Source organism: Battus philenor, unplaced genomic scaffold (genome assembly GCF_028537555.1).
Source record: "Battus philenor isolate CCGP_79_NKW_IND1 unplaced genomic scaffold, ilBatPhil1.0.hap1 SCAF_16, whole genome shotgun sequence".
Taxonomy (NCBI): Eukaryota; Metazoa; Arthropoda; class Insecta; order Lepidoptera; family Papilionidae; genus Battus; species Battus philenor.
Genome location: NW_027181678.1, coordinates 9,407,771 through 9,422,571, shown reverse-complemented (window position 1 = coordinate 9,422,571; position 14,801 = coordinate 9,407,771). Strand labels below are relative to the sequence as shown.

At 31.0% G+C, this 14,801-nt stretch overlaps 1 protein-coding gene across 9 annotated transcripts in view; it reads right to left on the bottom strand.

The window, feature by feature from the left end:
- Positions 1–6,872, bottom strand: part of Nhe2 (Na[+]/H[+] hydrogen exchanger 2) — a 53,848-nt gene extending 46,976 nt beyond the window's left edge. For 7 of the 9 annotated variants that reach the window (XM_068762672.1, XM_068762678.1, XM_068762679.1 and 4 more), the window contains exon 1: positions 6,600–6,864. The gene's annotated coding sequence lies outside the window, so the exon portion shown is untranslated. Of the gene's footprint in view, positions 1–6,599 lie in introns of all 9 variants that reach the window. The other 2 variants (XM_068762674.1, XM_068762673.1) reach the window with 2 other exon arrangements.
- Positions 6,873–14,801: the final 7,929 nt, after the last annotated feature.

The window sequence follows — 14,801 nt, the reverse complement described above, 5'->3', positions numbered from 1 at the left end:
AGCATTAGAAATTATAATATATATATATTATATATATAAATATATCTATATATATATATACATATATATATATATATATATATATATATATACATATACATATATATCTATCTAACTCGATCAATCGTATTTTGTCAATTTTTGAAACAAAAGTGTTCTCCGTAATACATTGCCACTTCAAATTAAAAAAAAATACGAATACGTACATCCTATCCCTGTTTACAAAACTAAAATTATTAATACGTATTATTACTTTACATATATTTGTACATTTACATTTAATAAAAGAATTATCTAGAAAGTTCTAAACTAAACGGAAGGATTTATTATAGGTACATTACTTTTTTTTATTTTCATTTTGATTAAATGTGTAGTAATTCCTTTAAATAACGTTATAATATATCTTTAGTTATTTTACATCTATATAAATAAAATTAAAAACGAATTAATGTCTTTCCATTTTTATCACAAGAAGTTACTGGTCTATAATATTGAACATAAAAGAAACGGACTATATCTTCGCAATCTAAATTACTGTATGTACAAGAAATATCGTTAACTCAAAGCTTTGACCGACAATAAAGGCTTCAAACACATTCCCAGGGAATTGCATAGATACTACGTGCAAGCATAAAGTTATATGTTCTATTTAAATAACATTGTTGCCCACAGGTACGTTTATATATAATAGCTATGTTAGAGAATTTTTCAAAAAAATGTTTATATACATAATGAACATCACAAAAATCTATTTGGCAACATACTTTTTTATTATATTCCTAAAAAAATTCGGTAAGATTCTATATATTTTATTATGCGTCTAATATTGTAAAACTTTTAATGTTGCCGTTTCTCTTTAGGTACATGTTACATATGTTTTGTATATAATCTAGAATAATATAGAGGAGTGATTATTGTCGACATTTATTGGTATTTATTTACCCAGGAATATAATTGTAAACAGAAATAAGCAGATAAATAAATCATAACAAAATAAATATGAAATTAGAATATAAAAAAGGAAACTGAACTAATATACTTAATACTATTAAGATTTTACTAGCAGCGTTGACAAAAGTTTTCGTATACATATAAATATAAAGATATCAGAATTGTATTATACCGACAATATAACTATATGTAATTTTTTCTTTTAATATTTGCAAAAATGCTTAAATGTCCTTCACATATTTTGTCGCTTGTTGTTATTTAATAAATAGTTAAGGACTGGGATCATAATGTTCAAAATTTTGATATTAAAAAAAGTTAATGACAATGGTTTTCCATGCCAGTAGAAACAAAACCAAAACAAAAATTGGCGAATATTTTACACTAACACTAGGAGCGCTAAACTATCTGCACCTATGTGCAATAAGAAAATCAATTGCTCCCTGCGCCTATATATATACTATAAAGTTAAAATTACATCTATGATGAATCTATATATATACTATAAAGTTAAAATTACATCTATGATTTTATTGGTTTTGGTATGAGGTGCTAAAGACCTAACCATTCCACGAAGAAATTAAGTCCGACACCAATCAACACAGCAACTTATAATTGTGTAAAATCGAATGTGTTTGAAAATAACGAAGGATTGCTTCAAGTTTTTCATTAATCTTCATTAAAAATCGTTCAATATTAACAAAAAAGATATCGTCTAAGTTATAAAGACACGAAATGAATGAATGAATGAAATATTTAAGCTTAAATATTACCTGAATTGTTTAAATGATTTTAAGTTGTAATTAATAAATGTCTACGTGTACAGACTTAACGTTGATATGAAACTTGGCCTATGAATTTAAAAATAATTTTAAATTCTTTACAAATAATTTTATTAACTTTTAGCGGCGTAGGATTGCGGTTGGATTGCTGGTCGTTGATCGCGACGTATGTCTGAATCGAAATGAAGTTCAATGAAATGTCATTTCATGGATAAACTCGAAGTGCATCGACCCTGCGGCAGCCAGACCGGGTTTACCCAAAAGCACTACGTCGCTTTATGAACTTCTCAATATTGCTTTTTTTTTTGTTTAAATTACATGAGAAGAATAATAAAAAAGCAAATTTTTTGACAAGAGTTTATTGCGCAACGTATATTCACAGATCATGCCCATTCAATATAAATAGCAATACAAATATCAATATTATTATCTATTTATTTAGCCTATCGTCGTTTCAGCCCATCGACAACATAGATGTCTATAAGAGGATACATCATAATCGCCATGCTTGGCAGTCGGGTTGGCGATCGCAGTGTGTTATTATGGTACTCACAGGACGTTGCTTGCCGCTCCTCTTAAAAGTTCTAGTGAGCAGTGGCATTTCTCTACAATTAAGGCACAAGGTGTTAATTATAATTACATAATTGTGTACAATGTATACAATCTTTCATAATTATATAATTATCTAAGAATATCAATTTACAGTTGCGTAAGCCTGCCCCAAATCCTTCCATCTGCCCCAGTCGCGAGCAAAGCGTAGCCGGAGAGACTCCATCATAGTTGTTTACGGCCCAGCGGCCCCCCTCATCCCACTACAAATCGGTAAAGCCAAATCTCTCGTAGAGGAGCGTACTAGGAGTAAACACAGTAAGCAATGGACGAGCTATGAGGAGTGCCGACAAGCAAAAGACACAATACGTATTATAAGACATCAAGGGTCAGCTGGGATTTCTCGAGGAGCTGGTTTGGCTTGAGTAACGCTAACCCCGACGCCAAATGAGCGAAGTGCCGCTTGGTTGCGGGAACCAGCCCGTAGAGACAAGACAAAACAAGAAGACATATAACCAGGACTTGTCGTTATTGTCTTAGTCTTAAACATTTATAGCAATATATTTTAAATGTCATAATAAAATTTATTATAATTTAACCGTAAAAACTATTTCTTTAAGATGTAGTTTTAAAATATCTCAAATCAAAACTGGTAAATAAATGTTGTATGTGAATGAATGTATTTATAATGCATAATATGTAAGTTAAGTTATGGATTATTTAATCTATGCCTGTATAATTAATTTTTTTAACTTTTTGTACAAACATCGCTCAACAATTTTTTGCAGATACATTACCTGTACTGGTTATATCTAATAATTTGTCACTGCTTGTTTTCTAAAATACAAAAAAATATGTAGTTTTTTTCATGCTTAGTTGTGTAAACTTTTCTTAAAAAAAATCTGGTGTGTTTTAATTCGCATTTACGACTCTCTGCATGTATGTCATTCTATTCTGAGTTACAAGCATAAAATTATAGTAACAACCAAATTTCATTCACTTTTATGAAAGCTCGTAAAATAAAACACTATGGCAGAAAGGGTTCAGTGTTTAAATAAAGAATATATTCATTCTAAATTAGATATGTACATCACTAAAGTTCTGTTTTTGTCTAGTTTTAAAAAAAAAAACAAGTTAAAAATATTACATTATATATGAATCAACGAAAAAAAAACAGGTCTAAAATATTTGTCACACATAAATGAAATCATTATGTGTCCATTGATCCTTGAAAAATAATTCCAAATCCCTATTGTATTCACTTCAACGCTTGGTAGCGTGCGGAATAAATATCTGCAGTGAAATATTAGGTATTATATGGATACGACCATGTGATGCGTACGTTCTAGTTCCAAGTAATACCGCATTTTCAAATGTATGCGTGGTTATAAATAAATATTACCTTTGTCTCTACATCGATACTCTAGGATCTAGAGTTTAGATATTTCTTCTAAATTTTCTTTTATTAAGGCGCTTGTTATTTTTATATCACATATTGGAAAGTAAGTAAAATGGTTTTAAGAGAATTAATTTATTAAACCTCAAAAGAAAACTCGTAAACGTATGTTTTCTCTCGTTTGTTAATACGATGCTGGAACCCTTTTTAACTGTTGTCTGTATAAGACAATTTTATTTGTTTTATTCTCGGCTATAATTACATTTATGATTTTACTTTAAATAGCATTTTTTTTTTCATTAGTAAGTCAATGCAAAATGAAATTAAAACATCTACAATATATATTAATTATTGCGTAACTAGTTCTACTTTCAAATGACATTGTTTAAAATCTAAGCATTTGCCATAAGCTAACAAATACTGAGTTTTCTGATATAACTATAGGTTATCGTGATTTATCGAAATCTTAGGGCTTTTAAACCAAATATGAATTTAAGAAGCTAAAAATATTATAATATAGTCGGGCATTAATTACCACTGTAGTACAGCACGCGTGGTATTTTTCAGGTTACCCTGTGGACAATAAGTCCCGATGGGACCCTTTTCTGTAAATTAGATGTGAATGGCCCTGGGGACGTGAGAAAGGACAGCACCGTACCTGCACTTGGTTGCCAGTCCAATTTGGCTTCGCGTACCAAGAACATAACTTTATTTTAACTTCCACGTATCACTACAATTTATGCTAATTGTAAATTAGTTCTATGAGTATGCACGTGTATTTACAACATCCTCTAGGTTACATATATATTTAAATACAGCACTATACCACAAGCTTTAGGAAAAGTTACAATTGTTTTTTTTAACTATCCGTAACAGTTTGTATTGCAAAGGGATTTTTTTCGTAATACAATAATCTTCAAGAAGAATAATTTTTCAAAATAAAAGTATAATAGCTTTTTCACAAAAAGAAAAATTGTGCAAGAAAGTTTGTTATTAAACAAAATATCGTTAACGCTAATAGATATGTCATGCATTGTTAACTTGCCTATGCAACGATGTACAATCAATATATTTTTAATTAAAAGCCGCCAAGTTCAAAGTTCACTAAAAGGTCGAAACTGTTATAACTTTCTCTCTCACAGCATAAACAAAATGCCATCGGGTCGTATAAATAACATTTAGCTGATCGCTGTGAGATTGAATCTGAGAAGATGCTCCAAAGAACCAAGATGACCCGACGTAGTTCTGGGAAGTAATCAACGTAATGCTTCACACTACATCTTTCATACCTACAACCAATCACCTTATATACAAATGAATTATACATTATAAAATGCACTGTTTTATCAACAATATAATGCCTGTAGTGATTGCTACGAGACACTCATAATAGAATACATATATAATAATGGTTAATTTGCATTTTATGTAAAAAAATAAGAAAACTCAGCCTCAGTGAAACCAACAATATATATTTATTAATAGTACTGTTGGGTTCTTATGATTCTCTTCTAGATTCAATTCGTTATTAATCCTAAAAAGTACATAAACACAGTGTAATAAGTACATGAACAGTACAACCCTAAAAACTAACAACGTACTGTTGTGTGTTTTCATTAATTACATTCTTGCTAGCAGCAAAATTGCTAAGCAACGATTCATTTTATTGCTCCACTTCCAGGCTACCTTTAAATTGAACTGAACCATTCGAACGTTATGCGAATATGGTAATTATGTTTCGAGCGCAAAGGTCGTAGTAATAACACTTAACTTCGGCCCAACAGTAAATTATTGTCTTATGTGACTATTTCGTCTTTATGAGTATTAACTCTATAGGTATCCTGAAGTTTGAATATCTGTTAAATCGATACAAAGTTAAAGCAAACATTTCCTATGAAAATAATAAACATTGAACATATAATATTATGTTATTTTAATTCTAATGCTTTACCAACTTTATTAGGTACAACCTTGTGTAAATTGTTGGGCAACTTTTGATTATGAGTCATCGCATATTAAGGACGACAAAAAATTATGACCTACAGGATGATTAGTTATAGGTGTAAAAGTTTTAAGCGGATTAATGTTAAACTCATTTACTGTTAATTAAGGTATGGTATTGTATACCCCAGAAATCAATGGTTTCAGAAATAATAAATACGTAAAAATAAAATAGTAAAAAAATACCTTTTTCTAAATCGGGTTTCTACATATTAAAATTAGTATAGTACTTATCACATTTAAATAAAAACAATAAATTAACTTATTTTAGAGTGATCACTTTTTACAGTGTGATTGGAAATAGGTGTTCTTGCTGAAAAATGCTACTTTTATACCTATAACCAATCACCTTGCATACTTCATATAAGTATAATTTTCAATTAAAAAAGCACTCATTAAAGATTTAAGTTTTAAAAGTGTCCATTTATTTTATGAAACTTAATATAATGTGTAATATGAGCGATCTTTTCAAAGTGACATGTCGAGACAAACGTTCAAATTTTCACGCACTAATTTTCCAACCGACCGAAAGGCTTCGAATAAATCACCTGCAGTCTAATTACGTCACAATAAGGACTGAGTTATGTAAGTGTTTTAATATATACACACTTCTATTTAATTTCATAACATAAAAACATTTAAAAATGGTATAAACAAGTGTGATGCCTTTAAAGCTTATAGCAACAATTTCTTAACAGGCCTACTCTTTTTTTCTTTTCGTAATATAAAATGATATTGTATACATTTTTTAAAAAAAGATTAAAATTGAATAACGACAATATGAAATTGATATTATATGAATGTATCTAAGAATGGTTCCATAAGAAAATGAATAATAGTATCGATTTTCAAAGATCCCGCGTGCCATTTACGTAACCCTAAAAACCGTTAACATACAAACGCATTCAATCAACATTACATACGGCTCTGCTCGGACAGGAATAGCTCCTGCAGATTTTAACCAGGGTTGACGATCATGTGTTTGCTATGAGGTGAATTTATGGTGTTTACGAAGGAAAAACTGCATCGCGAATGTCACTCACTGGGTGGTCAGAACAGCGATTGTGAATGAATACACAATCAAAGGATTTAGTTGTTAAATGGGAGGTTTAAATTGCTGCAGGTTGTAGGTTAGCTAAGTATTGATCGCGGGCGCATTCGGCGGCGTTCCGTGCGCTTTAGCGGCAGTCTCGGCCGCGACTGCTAGGGCGGGCGGCCGCCCTACCGAAGGGTTCCCACTACGGCTGCGCGAACCGTGTTTTGTTTTGCCGTACGACCGTTTTCAGCTTTTAAAATCAAGCGAATTCGGCCACGTGAACTATTGTTTAAGAAATTTTAGATGGATTCTCTTCATTTTCTATTAAAATTTAATTAATAAATATTGCTGTTAAATTTGAAACTTCAAACAGAAAATTAAGACCTGTTTTTTGTAATCATATACGATCAATCATGATTTGTTAGTGAGTCATTATTAATAACTGATTACTCCCGTATCGTTTCAATTACTATGCAAAGGCTAGGTTTCCAACAGCTTACAGTTATCAGACATCAGACAACTGTGCTCGTAAGTAAGACCCGGAGTGAGTGATGCCTTACGGCAATGAAACGTGGTTTGCTTTTCATTGCCGCAAGGCATCACTGGTTACACGAATTACTCATAGACCTTCATTTTATAGAAAATGCTTGAGTATAGCGGTCGTGAAGATGTTTCTTTCTTTCCCGAACGCTGCCGAATTGAGTTCTTTTCCAAAGTTGAATTTACGTAGACTGCTCTTTTACTAATCGCGGGTAATGCTTCAGAATTACCATGAAATAGATTAAAGAAGTTTATTTTACACAAAGTCCTAAAAACCCTATAATAGAGTAAAGTATATTTTAAGTAATAATAAAACACACGAATGAATTGTTTTAATTGCTGAAGTGAATACAAAAAAGCGGACTAAGTTTCTTTTTCTTTAGTTCTTCTTGTTAGGGCGCGTTTTGAATCTTACCCATGCATATTAGCTTAATTTGACTCTACTTTTTTTTTAAATTGAGCACTTCTGGCGTGCTAACCAAGACAAATACATGTGACTATATATAATATAAACCAAGATGAATAATAATGCAATAATGAAATTAATGCCAGGAGTGATACATATCCGATATGACATGTCCGATAATAGATATGAGTCTTTCCAGCCGTTGTCTATTTAAGAACTGCCTATACTTGCAGCGTGTATGTGCGAGTTGGCAGCCGCTTCATGAAGTTAGATCACTACATTCCACCCCCTCAACAATTATTTGACCTGTGGACTCTTAGAACGCCCACAGAGCAAAATAACTCTAAAGATTTTGAGATGCCGTTAATGTTTTGCAAATAAATGTCTGTATTATTATTAAATATTGTAAATCAGATTTATTAATTCGCTATTATTTCTCCTGTATTATTATTATTTCTCAATAATTCACATTCATTTCCCTTAAACGTAAATAAATTAAAGAATGTACCGCTAAATATGCTTCAAATACCACTAAATTTTGATTAATGTTACAATGAACATATTAAGTTTTTAATTAATATATTTCAAGAATTCTCTTTAGTTGTTGTCAACTCTTTAAACTATTGTCGTAATACATCAACATTGTCTACTTTTCATATATATTAATATAAGAAATGTGCTATTTTATCGAATTAAATATTGAATGAATGCTTTTTTACGAAAAAAATCAAAAACATAAAGTAAATGTACTGTTATCAAAATAAATTAGATTAATTTAACATACTTATATATATATATGAAAAAGTAATAATATATAAATGAACGTATTTACAAAATAGTTACATTTTATTATATTTTATATACTTTTTTTCACAGAGCATGCTATACCTGTTCGATACTGGAATATAATAATATAAACATACTTAATTATCTAAAAAAACTACTGTAAGAAATTCTATATAAATTTAAAAAGTTTAGCCGCACACTGTTTATTTTTATATAATTTTTGGTTGTTCTTGTGTCTTTTTATATATAAAAATTTCACTAGTTAAATTTATTAAAGTTTAAATTACACAAAAACATTCCAAGCATTTTGACTAAATAAATAAAATTGTTCATTTTTTGTGAAAACATGTTTAATGCTGTAGTATAATTGAAAAGTTTTTTTAATCAAACTATAAACCTTGAAGTTGCAACTACAGAGTTTGCTATTACAATAAAGAAATTATAACAAAAGAAGAAAGAAAAGCAATTATCAGAAAATAAAAAGCCTCACTCCCAACCAAGGTCGTTGATTAGAAACACTTGACTGACTACACCCAATTAATATAGATAAAAACGTCGATGGAGTTTCTACCACTTCTTCTCCCAGCGCTAACGTTTTCTTAAGGGATAGTAATGTTAACCAAGCAATACTCACCGATCAAGTCGCGACGCGGACCTCTTGAGACATTTGGAATGTCAAACGCGTTCTGGGTGATAGCCCAAGCCAAATCGCTTAACCCTAGGCCCCCTCTCGGGGTTCTTGCGTTAAGTAATTTAATATGTCTCTAAATTTATCAAATCGTAATATAACGGCTTAAGCCGTGGTTCCTAAGAGGGCCTTTCCATTTACTCAAACTATTGAATAAAAATATAAAGTAATCACAACAACCATTTTATAACAAAAGCCTGCTAAAGCTAAGTTGTGATTCCCGGGATACAACCTTAGATAATTCACACTTTATGCAATAATAATAAAGGTTTACCACAACACACATGTTTCCAAAGGATGGGCAGCAGCGTCTTCTGCGTACTAGAATACTATATTGTGATCACCAACCCGCCGGCCATACTTTAGTATATTTTAGTATATCCCCCCATAGATATCTTTGAGTTAGACCTATACCCAGCACTTCTATAGGCGTCTATGGGCTGGAACAACGATGAAAAGTGGTTATCATAAAAATCATCACCAATAAAAGTAATGAAGAATAGCCCACTTGAAAATAATTGCCTATCGTATGGACAGAATGCAATTTTTTCATCCACTCATTAGCACTCACTTTTTTCTGAATAAATGTAACTAAATTTTACCTTGTAGTGTTCTGAAAAGCTTTGAATAAATGATTTCTAAAAATTGGTTTGTGACTACACATATTCCAAACAAACAATTCAAGTCACGTACATTAATTTGACAAGAAATCAAATTGGAAGCAAGAACAAATCAATAGCGTTATTCTAAATTCAAAATGTTACAACACGCGGCCTTCGCAAGTATATTACATTATTCGTCTAGACATTCCACATAAAACTAATGTCTAGTCGTCCCAAGGCGTCAAGTTGAATTATATCCAGACAAATTTTGTTAACATCAAAATCATAAATATAATATTTAAGTTTACGTATACTACATTAGACCATCTTTTCAGCCCATACACCCACACTGCCCACCAACTGCAGCACACCAACTGCAATGCATAGGTTCTTCCCCAAAGATATCTATGGGATGATAAACCATAATCGCCACAGTTAGTTTGAGGGTTGGCGATCGCAGTGTGGTATTTTGGTACGCAAGGGACGCTGCTATCTATCCTTTATAAACTTGTTTGTGAGCGATCCTGTATAATTAATGCACCAAATGTAAATTATATAAGATTGTATCCTGGGAATCGAACCAGCGACCTACGATCGCAAGTCACGATGGGCTTTCACTGCTCATTACTCACTACATTAGATGTTTCATTTTTTTAATATTTGTATATTGTACATATATTTCATTATAAAATATATTTATACATTGTCTGATATCTCATTTTTTTCGTATCAGTCAACACTAGTTGACTAAATCATTCTAATCCATAGAAAAGTTGTCTTGAAGAAATTGTCGCATGGTTAAAAACGCCATTGTACTTCGGTGTTTATTCTATTTATATTTTACTATATGCCCCTAAGCTTGTAATTAAAATGATTAAACTGTTAATTTTAAATACTTATAGAACTGTTTTTTTCTAGTTCATACAGTATATACACTATAAAAATACTAATATTTATACAAATTGAGTTCTGTAGCGCTACCGATACGGTACAGATGACTCACAATATTAACGACTCGTATAGAGCGAATTAAAAATACATATTAAAAGCGATTGAGAAGTCTAATAATTAGGAACACACAAATTCGAAGAGCAACAATGATGGCGAAACACAGTGGATAACAGACTTTTCAAAAACGGTCACGATCCTTATTAGAGAGGGATACGATGCAAGGAGAAAAAGTAGGCTAACAACACAATCTACCACTAAGTTAGCAGCATCTTTCGATGTTTGCAGCATAACAATATTCATCCAATTCCATAAAAGGAGGCATGGGCCGCATAAACTGAACATACGACCAACGTTTTGATGTACCATATTTTGTGTATTGACTAACGCACACCTTGACAATAAAACACACTTCACATTAAAAAATTAGATATTTTGGCAAAAAAAAAACGTAAGCTGAACGCTGAATCAAGGTATTGGCCACAAACGTTAACTTACCCTTAGAAGAGTGATAGTCTCATATTTTTATACCTAAATGATGTCTTTATACTATTAGAAGTATTCATTGTTATCCAAGTTAAAAAGTAATTCATTGGAAGTGATTGTTTGCTAGAACAAAGACTTATGTGTTATCTACGCTTACAATATTTTCTAATGATGTTCGTGTAATAATTTAAGCGAATATAAATAGTCTTCCACACTTTAGTAAAGGCAGTCCGTTCGTAATAGCATTATAGCTAAGTCATAGTTCAGTCTCTGTCAGTCTTCGTTAAGATTTTAAGTCTAAGTGTTGTTTCTTTGCAATAAATATTATATTTGTTGTATCGCTATACGGTTTTCATTTTCAAGACCCTTTTTTGACTTCCGAACATTATAGAAGAGCTAATATATTATATATTCTTTATAACAAATTATAACCAAGCGGTACGAGTATACATATGTATTGCAAGGAACTGAACTCAATGGTGGAAAATTTCGTATGGTGCAACTATAGACCTCGCATGATTTCAAAGACAATTTGTAAGCAATACGAGCTAGGATTCAAAATTCTTCATTTTCAACTCTTCATTCTTCAGCCATACTAGTGCGATGTACCGACAAACTTCTTTCTACTTTTTCCTAAATTTGTACAACTACTTGGCCTGAAAATAAGTTCAAAACTCTGGAGGCAAAACAAAATACCTTAGCAGAATTCGTTGCCTCCCGAACTCCTGAATTTTTCAAAAAAGTCATTAAAATATTTCCACCACTAACAGAGATGCATAGACATCTTACCCTTAAGATGGATATACATGAAATAATAATAAAATGTTACGAGTTTTATAGTAAAGTAATAATAATAAAAGACATAACATAGTAATATTTATATTCAACAGATACCGGAAGAGTAGTATCGATCGTAAAGAAATTTAATTTTCATTTTTTTAAATATTTAAAATATATTAATTGAATCGTTTCTGCTTTTATTTATATTACCGTCCACATGAAATCATTTAGTGATTACTTGTAAACAGCATAAGAAAAATGCCGAGCGAGCCCAATTTTAAAGAAACTGGAATCAGATTGGACTTCCCTAATTTTGAATTAAAACACGATCCTTAATCTGAGAAGAAGGAACAAAAAAACTGACGGGTATTTATGTTTTGTACTCTTTTAAAATATCTTTATTACAATTGTAGAGCAATTCGTTCCCGAGCTTTATTATTGCTTAAAAATACTCTACGCTATAAGGTTTAGGATTTCTTTACAACTTTTTTGTTTAATGAACTTCATTAATTTATTACACGATAACTCTAACAGACTACACGGAAGTATATTGTTATAGCATACACAGTTCCCCACCGAAGAATTATTGATTTTAATACAGTATTAAAATACTTTCAGTACCATTTACTAGTTTTGTGAGGCGTAGAAAAAGGTAAAACAAATTTACATGTATAAACTCGACTATGCGGTTGGCTATAACGATATTATAAAATTTAACATAAAAATGTGCAAAACAGGAAGTATCGTGGAAGAATAGAATCGTGACGTAAATAGTAGTGGAGTAGGGCTTACAATATCGGTATTCCGGGATCCCGAATACCGGAATCCTTTTTGTCAGGTATTGAAAACTGGTATTTATGTAAAAATACCCGTATTTCGGTATTACATTAGTTGATGAAAATTGAATTTATGCACAATATAAATCCATTTTAAAACAATATTAAATAAGTACAAGATTTTTTTGAAAGAAATACATACAATTTCATTGTATTAAAATTTATATCAGGCACATTTATTACACAAATGGAGCCGAGTATGGCACCATGGAGAAGTGGCGGTGTCGGCAATATAAAGCCATTTTTATATTTTACACCTACTGCCCAATGAATAGATCTCGTTCATACAATTACATAAAGTATGTACCACTAAAATTATTAATTTTTGTAGATTAGATTGTTCCATTTTGCAAATCAGCTGTAGTGTTTACAAGTAAAAATTGAACGATTGATTGTTTATGTTTTTCAAGACCATACTTTAATAAACAAAACGCAAGCTATTAATATTATTTCATAAATACCTTCAATTTTATTATATTTTTGCTTCTTCCATTATATAATACCATACGAGCCTATTTTATGTAAAATGTAACATAGAATTTCACATATTATTTGTATAACAAGTTAATATAGAAACTGAGGTCAGTAAAAATATAACTAGTGAATTTTGAATTTTGAATATTAATAATACCGGTATCCCGGTATTTCAAAATTGCATATATCAAATACCGGTGTTAAGATTTTAGTTCAGTAGTGTAAACCCTATAGTGGAGCGAAGTGTAGAGTTACCTGCGTTTCAAATCTGATTATATTGCACGTAGAAGGCTTAGTAACTGGCTGTGTAATATAATAGCAAAAGTATATCTACAGTGCCATAAGCACATTAGACTTAAACATATATTATTATAAAACTGTTATGAATATTAATATTAATGATAGTAATGATAATAATCTTGTACCGATTTTAGAAGTAGCATTATCTTTTAATACCAAATGACTCTTACCGCTAAAGTTCAAGATACATTAAGCATATATACAACAGCCAAATAATGCCAACGCTAGTATAATATAACTTAATATAAAGGAACTGTTAATATTTATTTATTAAGATCATAATTATTATATTTTATTTATAATAAAGATCTTATTTTTTACAATAAAAAAAAGAAAATTAATAGGCTTGCTTTACTTTAGTCTCGTTACCAACCTCACAGTAGCTCAGCTTGCCATGATGAGGACTATGCTCGAGGTTTCTTTATTAGATCAAAGCGGTGAGGAGATCCGTAATCAAGCGCAAGTAACTGGTATAGCAGCTTCGCAATTTGTAACAAATACAGATGGACAAGCGACATAGGCCTCTGGGACCTTCAAATCCGCCCGACGTCCACCCACAAGTGGACAAACAATCTTATTAAGACCGTCAAAAGACGCTGGATGCAAGCTGCTACCAACTGACATTGTTGTCAATCTATAGGGGAGGCCTATGTTTAACAGGGGGCGTACTAAAGCTAAAATTATCATGATGATGAAAAGATTTACGTCAACAAATGAATTGACCTATTTCATGTCATATTTGGGATACGCTATCCTAGGTAATCTTACCTAAACTTATGTCAATTTCAAAATAATTTTTACATAGCTTTGAAAATGAACAAAGAGTTGGCAAATGTGTATTACCAATTGCCCGTTTATCTTTCATATACATCACAAGTGAAATAAATAAATGACATCATATTTTCAATTCTGTTTAATTAAAATAATTATATATTTACTATACAATTAATTAACTGCGCAACTCAAACAATCAATTGATAGAGTACATACGAGGGTGAATCAAAAAATTCTTGGAATCAATATTAAAAAATGCAAAGATTTAAATAATAATATTTTATTTTACTATTCTACATAATCTCCCTCCAACGCAATGCATTTAGAATAACGCGTTTCTAACTTCCTTATTCCTTGTGAAAAAAAAATATTTTCTTGACTCTCGAAAAAGTCCTCTACGGCAGCTATAACCGCGTCATTATCGTGAAATTTTGTTCCACGAATTTCCTCTTTTAATTTTGGAAATAAG